Consider the following 17,789-nt stretch of genomic DNA (forward strand, 5'->3'; position numbering starts at 1 on the left):
CCAAGCACGCAGGTTTTTAAAGGAACTTGACTTCTGGCATCAAAACCCCATAGGATGCAGGGGCCACCAACATCTCCCTCCCCTACTTCAGTGCGCCCAAGTAAGATGACATAAATAAGGTAGTTCTATTTCCAGGATACCCAAGTGTCTCAGGAAGTGTCAGAAGATTCTCAGAAAGGGTTGTTGAAAGGCGGTGCAGAACCCAGAGGGAGTACAGACAAAAGCTGAATTGCATTGACATTGACATGACCTGGGAGCCCGAAGATCTGACTTCTGGTTCCTGGTTTTGCCCCTTCCCACCTCAGGGGCTTGACTCTTTCCTTTCTCTCGCCCTCTGGGGCCTCAGTTTCCCCACCTGAGACATGGAGCAAGAACAAATAGCTAATCTAGCACCCGTGAACAGATGGAAAAATATTTTGAATTCCCATCAATTTTTTTTCTTTGAATGAACTTGTCTATCCAGTGGGCAGGGTCGGAGAGAGTCGAGGAGGGATAGCAGCGATGGGAAGGCCATCCAGCTAAGTTTCTGTGTTTGAGAATGATGCTTGGGCCCACAGAACTCTGGACAGAGGGCTGCGTTGTCGGGCATTGGACGGAGCGCCCTCTGGAATCCGGTGGCCGGGTCTGATGCAAGCGTGCCAGGAAGTCCTGGGCCTGAAGGTAAGTGTTTGTGTAAGAAGTCAGGGCGGGGGCAGGAGGGGGGCGCAGTGATTGTACCAAGGAGGCCAGAAACCTGAGCACGTCCTGCCTGCAGTCAGACGGGGGTCACCAAACCCAGACTAAATAGTCTGGCGGGCCAGGCTCTGGGCTGTCTGGAAAATGATCCCAGGATGGAAAGAACCCGTCGGGGAGGGGCTGAGAGGGGGGCACAGTTAACAACACGGAGCCCTGTATCAGCAGCCACTCCGAGGCCACCTCCCCAAGGTGGGGCCTAACCATGAACCAGACGGAGGTTTGAATTTTTCATTTCAGTTTCCGCTTCTTAATAGGAGAGGGGGAGGGGGTGGGAGGCTGAGGGGCAGCCCGGAGCCCTCCTCTCTGCTCGCCTGCATGAGGTTCAGGGCTGCACACATCGCTCTGTTCTCCGGGCCTGGAGCCAGGTTCTCATACCTGAGGGGGTCCAAGTGCCACTGTGTGGCCTTGGGCTGGTTAATTAGCCTCTCTGTGCTTTACCAGCCCTCACTTGTCAAGCAGGCATAAGCCTGAGTGCCTATGTCGATTGAGACGGGGGGCTGAGCAAGCATATATGTGCCTTTGGGTGGGTGGGACACAGGTGCCCCCTCCAGGCAGAAACTGTCCCCTGGATTCAAACCAGCAAGTCAAGTACTTGGACCAGGTGCCCTTGGGCAGTGAACAACACGCGTAATCACACCTGGCAGTCCTGGGCAGGAACATGAAAGGGGTAATTCCTAGTACATTACTGAGCACCTGCTCTGAGTCCGTCACCACCCTCCGTGCCCATTGACACTAGGAGATGCGTGTTCTTTCCCTCTTCTTAGAGAAGAGAAAATGGAGGCTCAGAGAGGTTAAGTAACTTGCCTGAGGTCACACAGCTGGTTAATGGCAGCATCAGGATTGGAACACAGGTCTAATCCTAAAGCCCTTTCTGTAACACCTCGTAGTCTTATTACCATGAATGTTACTATTTCCCGCTAATGTTCACAGCAGCACAGTTCACAAGAACCAAACAGTAAAAACCATCCAGGTGTCCACTGATGGATAAATGGCTAAATAAAATTCGGTCTATCCATACAATGGAATATTATTCAGCCTCAGCAAGGAAGGAAATTAGGACATGTGCTACAACATGGATGAACCTTGAAGACATGATGCTGAGTGAAATAAACCAGACAAATACTGTATGAGTCCATTTATATGGGGTACCAAGAGCAGTCAAGTTCATAGAGACAGAAAGTAGAGAGGAGGTCAGGGGCTGAGGGGAGGGCATAATAAAGAGTTATAATTTACTGGGTACAGAGTTTCAGCTTGGAGTGATGAAAAAGTTCTGGAGATGGATTGTGGTGATGTTGGTACAACCAAGTGAGTGTATTTAATGCCACTGAGCTGTACACTTAAAAATGGTTAAAAGGGTAAATTTTATGTTACTTCTGTTTCACCATAATTTAAAAAGATCACTTCTTTATGGAGATATTTGGGACTCCCCACTCACCCCCCAAACAAGCCTGCTCCCACAGAGGCCCCCTGCTTCCTCTTGCCCACCCTCTGCACCCGGAAAACACGGCCTTCCCCTCTGGACCCAGAAAAGACAGTGGCCTTGCCTGCCTCCACCCCTGAGGGCCAGCCCAGCACCCGAATTCGGGAGATCATTCTGAATGAATGACACCAACTACAGGTAAACCATAATGCCTTCTGTTTAAATGTAGGTGATTAGAAAAGAGAGTTTCACTAGGGCATTTGAAAATCTGGTTCGCTGAACCACACTGGAGAAGCCCAAGGCTGAAAGCCCTGTGGTTCTCATCTGGGGAGTGAAGCACAGACCCCGCAGTTTCTTCTGAAGGTCCTGGAGAAGCCTCTTGACATCTCCTCCTGAGCTTGACTCTACGGAGCGTGAGCACAGCGACCAGGGCACGGTGACCTGACTCTGTTCCCTCAGCAGATCTGCAAACTGAACATATATTTCTCCAATCCTTCTCAGGACTTGGAGTCCTGGCTCCACTGCCCAGCTCTCAGTGAGGCGAGCAGATGGTCACAAAAACCGGTGGTGGCCCGGTCATCCTGACGATGCCTGGGGTCCCTCCCAACACCAGCCCTTGGCTCTTGTGCCTTCCAGGCCTCAGAGCATCTCACTCTGCTCTGGGTGGTTTTGGAGCCTCCAGCAGAGCAGCGACAGGTGCAGAGGGATGGGCGATCACGAGCCCATTTCAGAGTTAGTGAAACTGAGGTCTGCACCAGACAGATGATGTGACTGCTCCTTCAACCCGTTCCCCGGAGCTGGAGAACACATTCATTCATTTTGCAAATATTTGTGAGTTCTTGCCAGGCATAGGGCTGGATGCTGCAGATATAATGAGACGGGTGGGGTGGGAGGTATCTGGCAAGGGTGTCCTACCTTTATCTGGCTCACAATACAGGGGTGGAGGAAAAAGTGCAGCAAAATCTCTCGAGTAAAATTAAACTGGAAACCGGGATAAGGGCTGTGAAAGAGAGGAAAGGGAGCTTGGAGAGCTGATATAGTAGGAACGATTGGTCTGGTCTGGGGAGGTCCTGCAAGGCGTCTCTGAGCTTCCTCAGATTAACGCTTCTGAAAATCAGGCTGAAATCTTATCACCGGGAGGGGAAAGAGAACTTTCTAGACAGAGGGAAAGCCATGTGCAAAGGCTGGCGTGTGGACCAAGCAAGGTAAGTGCAGATCACAGGAAGGTCAACATGGCCAGAGTCACGGAAGGGGCATGCGTGGTGGAGAGGGCTAGCTGTCCCCTTCCGGAAGGTCTCTGGTCCACAGCCTGGGGGCCAGAGGAGGCATGGGAGGGGCTCATCAGGGCTGAGACATGGCTGAGTTTGTGTTTTGAAAAGATCACACGTATTGCTGAGTGTGCAATGGCTGGAGGGAGCTGGCAGAGATGTGTTAAGGCTACTGCAGGCATCCAGGCGAGAGATGAGGGCTGCCGGCATCAGGAAGGCAGCGGGAAACAGCGAGGAGAAGATGACAGATTCAAGAGAGATTTTGGCAGGAAAACCTCCAGGACCTGCTGGGTGGTGCGGGGGGTAGGGGTAAGAGAGAGAAGGGTGCAGGGAAGCCCGACTGCTGTGATGGGGTCCCTGGAGGCACGGGGCGGAGTGGGGGGGTGAAGAAGCTGCAGTCACAGAAAGCTCTTGGAGGCCAGCTGGTCCGCACCTGTCATCTTACAGATGGGGAAACTGAGGTGCTTAAAAGCAACATGCCTTTTCCAAGAGAACACAGGGAGGCCGCGGCGAAGCCGGGACCAGAATTCAATTCTCGTATGACCGATGATGAGATATCAGCTACAGTCCAGCCAGGGCAGAAACTTCATTCATTCATTCACTCAGTCAGCATTTTTTGATCCCACAGAAATGAATATATCCCAGTTCCCGCTCTCAAGGAGTCCTTGGTGAAGGAGACAGACACACAGACCTGCCATGAGAACCCTGGGTTGGTAAGGATCCAAGGGGAATTCACTACAGCTGTAAGAAGCACAGAGAAAAGAGAATTCATTCTGCTTGGGGGGTCTTGAGAGGCTTTAAGAAGGAGGTGGTTTTTGAGCTGAATCTCTTAAGTATGTGTTTGCTGGTAGTACAAAGGAAGGAAAGAAAATCAGGCATCAGGAGAGGCATGTGCAAAGGGCCAGGGGCATGAAAGTGCATTGGGCATATTCACGAATTGAAGAAGTGTTGGTTTGAGTGGAGAGTTAAGTGCAGGGAGCAGGGCTGGCTTAGAGGCCTGGGTCAGATGGACCTTCTGTGGGAGTGGATCTCAGTTCTCTGGCAAACATTCCAGCCCTGCAGGGGATGGCTTTTGTCATTGTTAACTGGAATCCTCCTTTTGCATGATAAAACATCAACATCCTCCAGAATACAAAAAGATGTGCTGGTCGTTAGCTTTTCCCATGTCTGACTACCACATTGCTTCATTAAACCAAGAGGCAGCTTAGGGTCACTGCAAACAACGGGGCCCTGGAGCAAGCCTACCTGGGTACAGACTCCAACTCCACGAGACCTTGGGCAAATCACTCTCTTGGTTTTCTCGTCTCTAAAATGGTGATACATCTAGGATTAGGACTAACACACGTACAGGGCTTAAAAGAGTGCCTGGTATTCGTTAGATATTAGCTATGCTTGTTGATTTCACAACAACCCTATAAGAAAGATGCTGTTGTTATCATCTCTATTTTAAAGGTAAGAAAGTTGAGGCTTGAAAAAGGTTCAGATGGAAGTTGGTAGAGCTGGGATTTGAAGCCAGATCCTGAGTTCTTATCTGTTGTGCTACACAATGTCTGATCTGAACCTGAAAGTCAGGGATACATGCAGGTGATTCTAGACCGGGGAATCCAATTTCAGGCTGGCAAAGGATGTACTTGGCCTTCATCAAAGCAGGGCTGGTTTTGGCAGGCCCATCCAGGGAGGCTGGGCTCGGCATCTGAGCCACGACAATTGCTTTTCCAGAAATGGAATAGCTATGGCAGGAGTATAAACTCTGGAGACAGACAGCTGTAGGTGCAGATCCTAGCTCTGACCACCTTCAGGCCGAGTGACCTTGGACGAGGCACGAACATCTCCGAGCCTCAGTTTTCCCATCTGTGAAGTGAGATGTCTGGTTAGCCCAAGTCAAAGGAAACTTCCAGCACCAGTGTAACCTCTTAAGTAATAAGTGTCCATGCAGCTAGCTCCGAAAAAGGAAATGATGTCTCCCTGGGACCCGTTGGGCTGTGCTCTGTGGCCACCTAAACTTACTGAGACTCAGTTTACTCGCCTAATAAACAGGCAGAGTAAAACCAAGTGGGGCTCTCCCTCCCTCTCAGAGTTATCGCATGTGCAGGGAATGTGGCTTTGGAGCACTGCAGCCCGGAGCTTGATTCCTAAATCTGCCCCGAAGATGCCGTTGTGCAAGTCTGAGTCTTAGTCTTCATCTGTAAAATGGACACGATAATTCCGGTTTTACAGAATTTGATTGAAGAATTATAGGTAGCATACATTTAGCATCTCATGTAGAGTAGGCACGCAGTTAATAGGAAATAATGATAATAACATCCCAGCTAATAGTCTGGGGCGACTCCTTCAGGCCGGGCACTGTGCCTTCTGAGCTTGTATCATAATTCAGATAAACCACACGAAGGTGCTTTGTAAACTGTAAAGTCCGGTGCACATATATATGGCACCAGAGGAAGGTCATTGGATGACCCTAGGACCTCCTTAGGAGCAGAGAGCCCCCATACATGGAGATTTCACAGTCACCGCAAGATGGTGGCGTGCACGCCCCCCACCCTAAAAGTTTTCTTGTGTTAGGATTTGAGACACTTCCAACTCAGCAGCGGCATCGGCCGCTCCAGCAAGGCAGCAATGAAGTGCCCATTGGGTTCTTTTCAAGTTCCAGCGGCATGTAATGACAGCCTTTTCCTCCACTCATAAACCACATATGGAATTAATAGCACCAGCATCAAACCAGACCAGGCTGGGTTTATTCACCAGAAAGAGTGAGATGTTCAGAAAGCAAGGCCAGGAGAGGCAGAGAAGGCTTTAACAAGCTTCTAGGTGGGATTTTTATTCCCCCTCCCTTTTCACTTTATTGAATCTGGTCCTTGCTGATTTGGTTACAGCCTGTGATTTCGGTTTATGATTCAATAACCCATTTGAAAGCTTGTAAATAGCACGGTTTTGCTATCTGCTCTCTCCTCCCCAAGGGGGTTGCCGCTGAGGATAGAGGGGGAGCCTGCGTGCTCTCGCAGCTGGGTGGGCAGCCATTGGAAGGGTGTTCTGAGGGTGGGACCGCTGAGCGATGTGGACCTGGGGTGGGGTCTTGACCACTGGATAAGGTGGACCCAGCCTCAAGCAACAATTGGATCCCCCAATCCAAATGAGGATTTCTCCCATCCAGACATGACCATGTCTGGGTGTTCCTGATTCTCCCCACCCCAACCAGGGCTGGGGACCCCACTGGCACAAGCCCCAGCTCACCCCTCAGGAAGCCGTGAGTGATCGCAGTAGCTATGGTTCACAGATTCTGTGTCCTCAGAGCCAGATATCTTGAGAGGGTCATCTACACTCCCTCTGCCACTCCCCACCCCCCAACCCACTGCTAACTGGCTATCCCGCTGGTCCAAAGAGGAAGATGAGAGACACATGGCACAGGACCCCGCCCCCAGACAATCCCAGTCTAGAGCAGAACCCCCAGCAACCAGCAGAGGCATGAATGAGTCCAGCCAAGATGAGTCCCAGGCAAATAACCAATCAATAAGTGATTGTTGATATAACTCACTGATTTGGGGTGGTTTGTTTCACAGCAGTAAGTGACTGATACACTATCTGTTGGGGGCTTTTCAACTTTATTAACCAAATGACTAAATGAATAGATGAATGCTACAGTTCTCTAAATCGTTGGGTCCATGAGTTGGAGAGGTCTTAACGGTGGGATTCTGTGCTTCTGAGTCTCTGTGGTTTAAATTCCTGGAGTAGAAGCTGGGCACAATCTCTCCAGGAGAGCAGCATGATCCATGCAGAAAGGTCCATGCTGATCTTTGCCCCATCCCACGTTTCCATTTGACCTTGGTGAGAGCAGCCCGGTGCCAGGCACCTGAGTGTAAGGGTAAGTGAAGCTGTGGTGTAAACAGTTGAACTGGGACACATCTTCATGACTCCTCTGCCCACAGGGAAAAGCCTAAATGCTATGGGAGGACCTCCAGGCCCTGGTTTGATCTATCTCCTGGTCTTGTCTCCTGCAGCTACACCACCATACTCCCTAAAGTGGGACACTCAATTCTGCTCAATGGTGTCCAAACACATCATGCTTTTTCATGGATCCCTGCCTTTGCTCCTACCATCTCCTCTGCCCGAAATGCCCTTCCTCCATTTAGCCCCTAATGAACTCCTACTCATACTGCAAAACCCAACCAACATAGCCCTTCTATGAAATTTTCCCCAAACTGAGCTAGAAAACTCTTCCTTGTGATACTGAAATAATTTAATGGCATGTCAGATCACACCCCATTTCCCCAGCTAGACTGTGAACTCCTCCAGAGCATGCTCAATAAAACCGAATAGGGTAGATGGGTGAGTGAGTGATCAGTGTGGGTACCTTTCCAACAAGGTAGAATGGTTCTGTGCAAATACCATGGGCACTGGAATCAACAGATCCTGGGTTCAGATGCAGAGGATTGTTACTCCATGAGACTAGGCTAATTCCATTGTTTCATGGGTCTTAGTTTTCCCAGCTATAAAATGGGACCAAGAGTGATCATGGCAGGACATACTATCTCCAGAGAAAAGGCTCCCTCCCTTCTCCCTGCCAAAGGACTCAGCCCTCCTCTTCTGGGGGGAGGGCTGCCTCTTTGGCCTTCTTCCTTGCACCTCTCCCAGGGGTGGGAGGTCTCAGGAGGATGGGAATCAGGGAGAGGCTGGAGCTCAGGGTTCTCTGAAGGTACTTTTCTCTCCCTAGGGAGTCTCCATGAGCAGCGTGACACCATCATCATCATCTTCATCATCCGCATCAACTCCTATTTATCAGACACCAATGAGGACTTTCCGTTCATTATCTCTCAACATTCCTGCCAGGTAGAGACTCCTATTATCCCCATTTAAAAATAAAAACACTGAGCCTTGGGGAGGTGCTAGGACCTGGTGAGATGATTTCTCTCCTTCTCACTGTTCTCTTCTTGGTCTGAGGATCTTTTATCTTTGTGCAGTTAGTCGTGGGGAAACCATTGTTTGATTTGGGTCTGATCTCAGTGAGCCTATGGTTTGGGTTTCCTGGGCTCCAGACTCTGCTCCCTGGAGACCAAAGGAGAGAGAGTGGGAAGCAGGGTCCAGGAGAGCTCCTAGGGCTTGGAGTAGCCTCAGTGAGGTACTTCTGCATTTGTCAGCACTGCCTGATGTGTTCTCCCCAGTTCCCCCTGTTTGACAGACATTTCTTCAGTGCCTAGTGTTTGCCAGGCTCTGTGCCAAGAGGAGGAGATGCTGAAATAAATGTCATTGTCATGCCCTCAAGAGCCTACCAGTCTGATGGCTGAGGCAGCCCTGAAGACAAGCTTCTGGAGGCCATTTATCTGAAGGCTGTAGTTAATGACACTTGGAAGTGAGAAGCCATTAAGGCATCATCTTGGTGTCAACTCCAGTCAATTGCTCATGGCCTTCTCAACGCTCAAGGGCTTGGAAAGAAAGGATGCTATGATTGATTAGCAATGTCTGCTGTGTGCACGGCTAAGAGATTTCTGCCCTGTGTGCCAATTACCTGCTACCCCTGGTTGAGCAATGCTACTTTTTATAGGTGTGGCAGCCTACCCAGTCAGAAAGGTTGAAGGAAGCCATAAACAGGATTTTTGCAATCCTGATCTGAGCACGGTCTACATGCCTTGGAGGAAGGAAGGATTTCTGCTCCTGGGAGAGTCTAGAAGGCTCCCAGAAGTACTGACAAGTGAGCTGACCTTGAAGGATAAGATTTCAGTATCTTATAAGTGATTCCCATTGACATATACTGAACACTTAGTGTATTCCATATATATTTCAGATGGAGAAGATGTCAGGGAGGACCTTTCAGGCAACAAGGTACAAGGGACATCTTGAATGCAGCGTAACGAGGGTGACAAGAGAAAGGAGTATGAGGAGAACAGAGCTGGGGGCAAGGGGAGCAGCTCACAAAGGTTCTGGAGTGGAGTTTGGCTTTCATCCCACATGCCCTAGGAGCAAGGGGGCACCTTGGGTTTGAGCACAATTTCTCTGCATGGAGCCACCAGCGAGGGGGTGGCTGCCGGGCTGAGATATCTTCTCCCTGAGTGTTCTCAGCCGGGAAAACAGAGCTCCTGCAGCCATGAGGACACTGCTATTTTAAGCCACCTGCCAACAGCCCGCCTGCCTCCCCCCCTGCTGTCTTGACACGTGGCTCCTGGCAGCGAACCCAGTGTCCCCCCAGCAGACAGCGCTGGGCGGCTGGATGTGGATGCACACCTGGGCAGGTGACAGCTGTGGGGACCCCAAGCACCTTCCCACCCCTAGCGCCCAGCATCCTTGACCCACTAGCCTGGGGGTGGGGCTGAGGGGAACCCACATCCTGTCCCGCTCAGACAAGGCAGGCAGACATGGGCGCTAACCTCTGGTCTTACATATGTGATAAGACATCTCTTTTCTCAGAGCCTCTGTTTTTCCTCATCTGTAAAATGGGTATAATGATGAAATAATCATGCTGCCTCACAGGATGCTGGGGGAGCTCTTCAGGCGATCAGATATGTAAGGGACCAGCACTGTGCCTGGCACATGTTAGGAGGTGAGAGCATCTATACCAACCACCAGCACGCTCCCCCCCACTTACCCTGCCTTATTCCTCCCCACCTGACATTATGTTGGATATTGATTGGACCATGACAGCAGAGACTCTGGACCCCTAGCATCTAACAGTGCCTGACACATAGTAGGTGCTCATAAGTAGATCCTGAACGAAAGGAATGGTCCTTGTTACATAGTTTCAACTCTCTAAGACTTCATTTCTCATCTATAAAGCCTTCATTCACCCATTCATTCACCCATGAGTCACTGAGCTCCTACTATGCCCCAAGCACTGTGTGAGGCTCTAAGAACCAAAACTGTGCAAACGTGAATGGCCCACAACGTCCAGACTGGGTCTGTTTTCATCCGGTTAAGGATTAAATTCCTAATTCTAAAAGTGGACAAAATTAGAGATTATTTGACCTCCAAACAGGTGGATCTGTACCCAGTCTCATCACCAGTCATAAAACAAGAGCCAGCCTTGTTGCCATGGCCTGCCATCACCAGATCTAGTTGGGGAAGAAGGGGGGATAAAGGAGTATGGTGGTCCCTAGTCCAAGCAGCATGAAGGGAGCATTTGGTGGTGGAGAGCCAGGTGTGGTCCCAGTGCCTGTGGTTCCTTGAGAAGCCTGGGTCCACCTGGCCAGTTGGGAGAAGGTCAGCAATTACACCAGTAGGTTCCTGAACGTGTCACCCCTTGGCAGGGAGCAGTGTGTGTGTCCAGATCCTCAGAGACTGGTTGGCCCTGGCTCAGGTACCAACCTAACCCTGCCCAATTATATCTCTGAAAGCCAACTGCACTCTGCCATTGCAAATATAGCATCTGCATCCAAAATTCAACCTTGTCTGTGACAACCCATTTTTACCTATAATGGATCAGAGCTTGCTCCCTGCCACCAGCCTAGGTTCAAATCCTGGCTTTGCTCCCTACCGACTGTGTGACCTCAGGCAAATTGCTTAACCTCTCTGTGCTTGCTTCTTCATCTGTAAAACAGGGATAATAATAGCACCTACCTTATTAGGTTATTAGGAGGAGAAAATGAGTTGATACATGTAAAGCACTTAGAATAGTACTTGGTACTGTAGACGGTGGGTAAGAATTTGCCATTTTTGATGACCATTATCATTTGAGTCATAGACTTCTGGCATTATTTAATGAAGAGCCCAGTCTGGAGATCAACGGGTATAAGTCTTTTTGCAAAAGTTGGGGCAGTGGGATGAGAGGTCCTGATTCCCAGAAGAGATTGTGCTGGAGACTCCCTCTTGGTACTTAACTCTTCACTCCCCTGTAACAGCATCAGACACCCACACCTTGGCCATGGACTCATGTGGGCAACACTTGCTTCCTCTCTTCTAGACACTGAACGTGCCCACGTAATTTTCTCTGGCTAATGCGCTATTAGCAGACATGATGCAGGCAGAGGCTGGAAATGTGCTTGCCCCTCTATGTGTTACTGACAGCTACTGAAATGTGGAGGCCATTCTTTACACAGCATTATCATGGTAATAGCTAACTGATACATCTGACAAGGCATTGCCAGCAAAGGATTCTGGTGATGATTATAAGAAAGAATGCATGCAAAGTGTTTAGTATAATGGTAGACACATAGTAAACCTTCAACTAACCTTAACTATTTTCATCACATCCTCATCATCTTCATCAGTATACCCTCTCCCCACAGCTAGAGCCAAGGTTCCCTTCCCCTAACTCGAGGTCACGTACCTTTCAAGGACCTAGCACACATCTCCACCTGCTTCCCAGCCGGCCTCTCCTTGATGTTCTGAAGAAATGAGAAAGAAGTGTTAAATTTGTTCTTGGCTACTTTTCCTTGCAACTCCCAGAGGCCCTGCTTACAAACTGAATCAGTTATCAGCTAGTTAGGCTGGCGGTCCCCGGAGGTGCCGCTTGAATACAGATAGGGACCCATGCATTATTCAGTGCGAAGACGGGGAGAAATGAGCAATGCGTCCAAAGCCAGAACAGCAGTGGCAGTAAGGGAATAATTAGCGAGCTGTCACTTGTCCCTGTCACTGTTTCCTCCCTTAACACATGAGGGAAAATAAAAAAATTTAAAAAATAAATTTTTTTTAAAGGGAGAAGAAAAAAGGCAAGGAAGATCATCTTGCTTCTCGAGGCAGCTGGTAGGTTAAAATGTGACACTAAAGGAGCTTGATGCAAGGGCTCGGGTTCAGCTCACAAAAGCCGTGGCCTGAGGACCTCCCCCCAATATTTTATCGAACTCCCCTTCCTGCTTGATGATTCATGAGTGCTGCCCCAGCCTTCCAGTCAGATTTGCTGCACGTTTCCATAGCACTGGGAATTAATTTCTCCCCTCTAAGGAAGAGATGGTGGTGCTGGGAGGGGGCAGGGGGTGGGGAGGAGACGTGAGGGGCAGAGCCACCCAGGCCTGCAAAGGTTTGAGGTGACCTTCCAGGAGGACACTGGGATGAGGTTGACGAGACCTGCGCTTGGCTCGTTTGGGGACTGTGAATTTGATTATTCATGAGTTTACGCTCACAGAAAGAAATCATTTTGTTGCGTGATTCCTCATCGTTTCTTGTGGAAGCTATTTTTATTTATCTATTAATGTCTTGTTAGAATTTCTTTTTTTTTTTTTTGGTGGTGTGTGCCGGTTGGTTTGCCACTTGCGGTGTTGAGCCAGACGGGTAAGGGTCTGAAATGTGTTGATGGCGAGGCCAGTTTTCTCAACGACTTCCCCTGCCTTTTCCCTTGGAAGAATAGCAAAAAGGGTGGGGCGGGGGAGGGCGTTGTGTCGCAAATATTTGTTTGTTTGATTCATGCCTCTGCTTCCCGTTAGAAATGAGCTGGTTACCTTTGCGTAGGATCGTTGCTTTCTGCAGTTTGGACTGTGTGAAACTCAAGAGGATGGAATGGAAATTCTTTGAATAAGTAGAGTCAGAAAGAGGTCATAGGAGGAAGCAGGGCTTGAGAAAGGGTATAAGGCTAGATGATACTGAGGGACTTTCCAAAATTAGGACCCAGTAGGAGGCAAGGTTGTCCTTGTAGGACTCCCAACTAGTAAACAAGTCACCCTTCCTCATAAAAATCTCAGCTTCCTTACTGTGTAATGAGGGTCACTCAGGGATGGAAGATTTGGTCCTGAAAGCCCAGAGAAAAATGAAATTCTTTCATGAAGCCACTACCCCAGATTTAGTAAGTCCATGGCGTGTGTACCTCTCCTCCTTTACCCAGTGCCCAGGGCAGACATTGCTAATCAATCCTAGAACACTCAACTCAGGGCAGCCATCTAAGTATCCCAGACAGCCACTTAGCATGCAATCAGAGTTACCACTGGAACTGAAGCCATGAGAACTTTTATCAACATGCCTGGTTGTGGGAAAGGGTGGATCCTTAAGGGAGGAAGGCAGAATGTCAAAAGGAATGGAGTTAAGCCTTGCTCTAAAAGATCATGAGTTCCGGATTAGAGAAACGAGAGTGTGAACCCCAGTGGGAACTTAGTAGCTGTGTGATCTCAGGCAAATTTCTCCAGGACGAGGGCCTCAGTTTTGATATCCAGGAAATGGGTATAATACTAACTCATTGAGCAGGATCCAATGAGACGCATGCCAAACACAGAGCTCTGTGCCATACGAGCTCCCTCAACCCATCTCACCCTTTCAGACTCTAGACTCCTTTGCACACGTCATTCCTGCAGCCTGGAGCATTCCTTCTTCCCTTGCTAACACCTACCCAGGCCGAATGCCACCTCCCCCTTGGGGCTTTCAGGAGCGAACCATCTCAAGTCCATGCAGGGTAAATTACACCCTTTCCACTCACACATCCTCTCTACCATATTTTTACATTTGCTGTGCATGTTCAGAAATGAATGACCAATTTAATCTGTTCTCTCCCTTCCTTACTAGATTGGAGGTCCAGGGGATAGGTTGGGAGATTTTGTCACCTCTCTGTCCCCAGCAGCCAGTGTAGAGGTTGACACCTGGAAGAGATCCAGTAAAGGTTTATGAATGAAGGAAGGAATGATTTGCTGTGTGTCTCTGGGTAACCTCAGCACCTCTCTGGGCCTGATGTCTGGCATTCAGCCCAAGCTTAGACTTAGAGGTGACCTGGCTGTGTGTAGGGGGTTCCAGAGCCCTGGGGGCACAGGCGGGGGATGCCATACTGATCAACCTCCTCGTTGGCTCTGTCACCAGCTCTCAGCATCTCGAAGCTCATGCTGAGGAGAAAGGTGGGGACAAATTGACACAGGAGAATTATAGACCATTGGTTAAACTTTTCTTGATTTTAATTCTGCAGTTGTCTTTTAATATTTTGTAGCCGATTAATTTGCTGGGGCGGGAGGAGTAGTCTCAGATATTTTTGTGAATCCTTGAAAAGTGTTAGGAAAGAGGTCATGCATTAGAGAAGATGTGTGTGCTGTCTCCCTCTTTGTACCTTCTCTCTGTGCCTCTCCTTCTCTCTGCCTCTCTCTGTCACTGTCTCCTATTTCTGTCTTACTGTCTGTGTCTATTTGTCTATCTACACACACACACACACACACACACACACACACACACACACACACACACTCTGAGACTTTAAAAGTAAATGATGTACATGACTTTGTTCCCGACACTGTCCCTTCTTGTCAACTTTCTCCATCCTCCCTAAAGTGGCATACATCCATCGGGATCCTGCCTCCCCACCTTCCATCTTCCCTTCCTTCCCTTTGCTTCTCCATCCACTGGGCTCAGTAAAGGAGAGAATTCCCCCCAAGTACCAGGATCTGCTTCAGTCTTAACATGTGGCCAAAACAAACACCCTCATCAGAAGGTTGCTGCTGGATGATGGAGCCGGGGAGGGAGAAAGAGGCAGGTCCAGCAAGAGCCATCGTCAAGAGGGAAGAAGTGAGGAGCTGGCAGCTGGTAGGCCAAGAGGTTGGCTGTAACTGGCAGAGCCTCGGGACAAAGGATTCAGCAGCTGGGGAGCACAGCCCTCCCCACAGAACCTGGGGATGACCAAGGATGCGGCACAGAATTGGCTGGTTCTCCTACAGGGTATTGGTCCCTGGGGCCACCACGTCTCCCATTCAGTTGGTATTTACCGAGAACACCCTGCTTCCTGTGGGGAACACTCTGCTTCCCCTTGTGTAGGATGACTCCATGTGGTTCCCTGACTTACTTGATCCTTTTAAATACATTTTAATAAACCTTTTTATTGAGATGTAACTTAATTATCATAAAGGGTACCAATATGAAGTGAAGAACTCAATTAAGTTTTGCATGGGCATACCCACCACCCAGGTCAAGATGTAACCCATTTCCAGACCCCCAGGCAGCACCCTCATGTTCCTCCCTGTTAACACCTGCCCTGATATAACCACTATCCTGACCTCTATCACTTCTCACCTGCCTCTGAATCTCGTATGAATAGATTTATCCAGTGTACACTCCTTGGTATCAAACTTTCCCCTAATGTTATGTCTTCATCTTGTTGTTTCATGAATCAGTAGTTTATACTTTTTATTGTTGAGTAGTATTCCATTGAATGAATATATCACAATTTATATCTCCATTCCACTACTGATGGGCATTTGAGTTGTCCAAATAAAGAGCTGCTATAAAATTCTATCTTGTGTCTTTGGTGGTTGCAGGCATTTTTTTTCCTGTAGTTTATATATCCAGGACTGGAATTGCTGGGCCAAAGTATAGCACATGAGCATATAGCATAAATGTGTGTTTAGCTCTAGTAGGTAGTGCCATATGTTTTGTGAAGATATATATATATATAGATATATATATAGATATAGATATAGATATAGATCTATCTATCTATCTATCTATCTATCTATCTATCTATCTATCTATCTGCAGTGGCTCCAGGCATATTTTATTGCTTAGAGTGAGAATATATTTTTAAAAGTGATTCTATCTAAAATTAAGTTAAAGAAAACTATGAAGTCTATAATAGTACTGGTGACAAGGTAACAGTGGGATGTGACAAAGACCATGGAGGCAGCATGCCCATTGGCTGATATTCAGGGGCCCCTGGAGTCCCAACTCATTTATTCAACATGATATTCAAATCATTATTCAACACATAGTTTATTGTTTTAGTTCTCTTATCTGTAAAACAGGGGCGATGAAATACCCCCTCCTGGGGTTTAGTGAGGATTAAATGAGTTGGTGGATGTAAATCCCTTAGAACAGCACAAGGCACAGAGTCAGTGCAAAATAATGTGAGCTATTATTGTGGTTGCTGCTTTTTGAACACCTACTATGTTCCAGACAATAAGAACTCTGTGGATGTCATCTCACTGAATCCATATAAGCATCCTGTGCATTTGGGGGATGGGTGCTTTGTTTTCATACCCATTTTACAAATGAGGAAACTTGAACTCAGAGAGGCTGAGTCCCCTGCCTGAGGTCACACAGCTCATTAACAGTAGAGTGATAACTCAGGTCTATGTGGTTCCAATGCCCATATTCTCCATATTACCCCTGGAAGAGAGTCACTTCTTGGTCATCAGCAAAGCAATCAACTTTTGCAATGTTTTATCATCAGGGATTGATCACACATAATTAAAAATCCAAATATAAATCTCACTATCATGGTAGGGAATTACTTTTCCCTCATGTAAAAAAAGTCGGAAGAATGGTGTCCATGATGCCATAAGAGATCCAGGCTCTTTCTAGCTGTTGTGCTACCATCTTTAAAGTGTGACCTGCATCCTAATGCTCTCAAAATGACTGTTGGAGCTCCAGCCATCACACCCTCCATCCAGACTAGAAGAAAGGGGGAGCCTGATGATGAAGAGATAAGTGATAGCTCAGATTGCCTTCTTTACAAAGGGAGATTTTCTGGAAGATACACCCAACAACAATTTCTTCTACTTACAAGTTTTTAGAAGTTGTCACATGGCCATCCTACATGCAAGTAAGGTGGAAAAATGTAGTTTTTTAATTGGGAAAATTATTACTCATCCTCTTAAAAATAAATGTTCTCTAGATAGAACAGGTAAATAGATATGTATGGCCAACAGTATCCCAAAGTACAAATATTAACCCAGGGATCCAGGGTTCTTGTTTGATTAGGCGTAGAAAAGGATAGTAACTATAAAGTCACAATAACTCCTATGGTCCTGTGTGTGTGTATATATAATAGAGATATACAATAGATATTATATAAATATTGAATTATTATGTACCTATATTCAATTATTATTCAAAATATAAATGTTAGAGGCCCAGGGAGAAGGAGTTGCATATTGAAGATCACAGAGTAAATAAGCAGCAACCTCAGAAATTGAGTCTCTGTCTCTGGACTCCAAGTCCAGTGCTCTTTCAAGTATCCCAGGCTGTTTTTTCCCCCCCAGACTTGGTACTTTCCTTCCACTTCTATCCCAGTTTTTGACCTTGCATGCAATGTAATCATTAGTGTAGATGACCAAATAGTTCTGGTTTTCCTCCCTTCCAGAATATGCAGTGTTGCACTTTCTGCATCCCTGCACTGGGGTAAGGACATGTGGATGGTTCTGGCCAATGAACTAGGGGGAAGAACGGATGTGTATCAATTCTGGGTGATATAATAACCAATGCAAGACCTTTCACAGCTCACTTTTCCCTCTGGCACTCTGACCAGCAACTTTTGAGAAGGTGACTTCCCATTAGCCTGGGTGCCCAAATGGCTATGATGAGCAGAGCTTCTTGCCAACTTGAGATGAGCACAGTATGAGCAAGAAACAAACCTTTGCTGCTTTGAGCCACTGAGAGCTGGAGGTTGCTTGTTACTGCAGTGTAACATCTTTTATTCGAATGATACACATAAGCTTCACGTTTCTTTTACTGAATTTCAGATTAAGTTACCCAAACTGGGGTCGTGG

The 17,789-nt window shown here is 47.8% G+C and overlaps 1 long non-coding RNA gene across 2 annotated transcripts in view; it reads left to right on the forward strand.

Annotated features, from left to right (window-relative positions):
- The window catches only part of LOC309611136, a 357,456-nt gene extending 342,959 nt beyond the window's left edge, over positions 1–14,497 (forward strand). The window contains exons 8-9 of one of the 2 annotated variants that reach the window (XR_014234337.1): positions 558–4,136; positions 8,129–14,497. This is a non-coding gene — a long non-coding RNA (uncharacterized lncRNA). Of the gene's footprint in view, positions 1–557 lie in introns of both variants that reach the window. The other variant, XR_014234336.1, reaches the window with a different exon arrangement.
- The last annotated feature ends 3,292 nt before the right edge of the window (positions 14,498–17,789 follow it).

Source organism: Balaenoptera borealis (assembly GCF_965194805.1).
Source record: "Balaenoptera borealis genome assembly, chromosome: 14".
Taxonomy (NCBI): domain Eukaryota; kingdom Metazoa; phylum Chordata; class Mammalia; order Artiodactyla; family Balaenopteridae; genus Balaenoptera; species Balaenoptera borealis.